Raw genomic sequence first — 2889 nt, forward strand, 5'->3', positions numbered from 1 at the left:
GCGTCATTACATCTTTCAGCTACACCATTTTGCTGTGGAGTTCTAGGCATAGTTTATTAGGTAACAATGCAACAATCTTATACGTATCTAACGAATGGTCCTGGAGTGCAACCCGATTCATCATATATGTCATAGTATTCACCACCACGGTCAGACCTAACAACTTCAATCTTCCTATCAAGTTGATTTTCAAATTCGACTTTATAAATTTTAAAAGTATTTAGGACATCTGATTTATTATTTATAAGATAGAGGTACCTAAAATGAGAGTAGTTATGTATTAAAGTAATTAAATATTTGTGTCCACTCCAAAATGTTGTAAGGAATGGACCACCAATATCTACATATATCACTTCTACAAGTCTCACACTCCTAATTGCACATTTCTTCCTTATTATGGTATGTTTACCCTTAATACAATTAGTGTATATTTCATAGTCAGAGAAGTCTAAAGAATGAAAAATTCATTCCCACACTATCCTTTCCGATCTCTCATGAGAAATAGTGCCTAATCGCATGTGCCACAATATGGAGAAATTTTCATAGTTTAGTCTTTGTTTAAATCATACTTTATTTCCATGCGGACATTTATATTATAGACATGTAAGGCATTAAAGTCTAATTGGTATAAGTTGTCCATTATAGAGCCATTACCAATAATAATCAAATTAAAGCAAATACTCAAACTTTTATTTTCAAATTTAAAAGAATATCCTAATTTTTCTGAACAAGAAACATATACCAAATTATGCCTTATAAAAGACACACAAACTATATCTACTAGATCCAATAAATTACCAAACTTTAACCTAAACCTATAGACTCTGACTGCCTCCATGTCAACTTTAACGTCGTTGTCTACATATGCTATTGTTTTGTATCAATTGGTGGTCAGCTCGATAACAAGTTCCAAATGAAAGTATAAATATGAACAAATGTACCCAAATCTATCCACCAAGAATCTACCAACACATCAATTAGATTGGATTCAAAACGGATTAAGATTGAATTATTACCTTTCTTCATGAGCCACTACTTATACTTTATACAGCCTTTCTTTTGATGTCCTGACTTTTTGTAGAAGAAACAATTATTCTTTTTTATCCGCTTATTACTTGATCTATTCCCAAGTTTATTGTCAATCGAAAAAGTTAAGGATCTATTTTTAGAACCATTTTTTCTTTTCCTTTTTTCATTATGTCCATGTTCATGTACATATCCTAATGTTACTAAATTAACATTTTGTGTCTTACTTAGTATTTTAAGACTTTCCTCCTCTTGGACTCACTATGAAAATAAGTTATTCCAACATCCATTTATCATTTAGCATATTATAATTCACTGGGAATGTATTGTATTGAGGAGGTAAGTTGTTCATGACCAAGTGAATCAACTGCTCATCCTTAATTTACGGGCCTAAAGACCATATCTCATATACCATTTTGATCTTCTTTACAATGTATTTACGAATGTTTCCTTTTTTGCCATATGATGAGTAAGTTAGTTTGTTCAGTAAGCAACACACCTCATCTTTATCCGATTTCTTGAATCAGTTTTGCATTTCAGTCAAGAAAAAATTGGCCTTATGCATATTATGCATGGCACCTCTCATTATCTCATAAATCAAATGCTTCATAATTTTGAGGCACATACTATTACATCTGGACTATGCCTCGTAACAATTAACCTTTGACTCAGTACCGTCATCAGATGATTTTGGAGGTTCCGATTTTTCCAAGGCAAGGTGTAGCTGCAAACAACTCAGGACAATCTCTATAGTCTCTTTCCACTAGAGATAATTGAACACGGTTAAGGTAGGAGTATAATACTCATATTAGCAATTTGTTTATTTTAATCAATTTATAAACAAAACTGAATATTAGACAAACTATTATAATTTCAATTGAACTGCCCAAGATGAAGTAGGCCCAACTGATTTTTTCTGGTGAGAATCAATCACATCATCATCACTCATCCTGTGTAAAATAATTATGACTTGCAATTGATTCTCTTGTACATGAAACTAAGTGATGCAAATTATATAAATCTAAGATACTCAACACCTCCGGGTGATATGGGCCTCTTAGCTTTACATTACCAACATCATTTACTCAATAACGTTCATGTCACTACCAAACAATGATCGATTGTATTTTCGTCACCGCCCATATGGAACTTGAATGCAACTGTATGCAACTTCTTTCCTGAATCCTAATGTTACAAGTCCGAATTCTTAAAAAATTTCACCTATTGAAGTCACTATGGTAGCTAACCCAACTAGATCCAACTCCACAAATTTAGACTTAGGATTGCGATTATTATCCTACCCTCAATGGATTATCAATAAAAATAATTCAATTTGGCCCGGTAGGCAACTGTCATTGACCATTGAAAGACGAGAAATCCATAAAGTGAAACAAACGGTCAGGTTTCACCTTCCCTTTTGTAAGAATGGATAATGGGCTCAAAATTGAGCTTAATCTAAACTCTATCCACATTATCTTTATCAACAATGGGCATTCCAAATCTAGTCACAAAATTCACACTATGAACAGTCTAGAACATTTAGCCTGATACAGATGGATAGACAAATCTTACATTTTAGTCTATGTAGATGATCAGTCAGGATCTGTTACTTAAGAGTCTATTAGGATAACTCTAGATTCCTAATTGTCCGCCTAGTGAACGGTCCAAATTAATGGCATACTCACATTATAGATGGTTCATATCTCTAGGGACTTATGCCCCATTCCAAACTTTAAAAGGATTTCCAGCCTATAGACTAGGGCCATGACAACAACTTAAAAGAGCATAGGTCCATATTCGAGCCCAACAGGTATAGCCCAGGCGAAAGGTTCTTCACCCATGTAAGTCAGACTGTAAGTTCGC

This window comes from Magnolia sinica, chromosome 6 (genome assembly GCF_029962835.1).
Source record: "Magnolia sinica isolate HGM2019 chromosome 6, MsV1, whole genome shotgun sequence".
NCBI classification, from domain to species: Eukaryota; Viridiplantae; Streptophyta; class Magnoliopsida; order Magnoliales; family Magnoliaceae; genus Magnolia; species Magnolia sinica.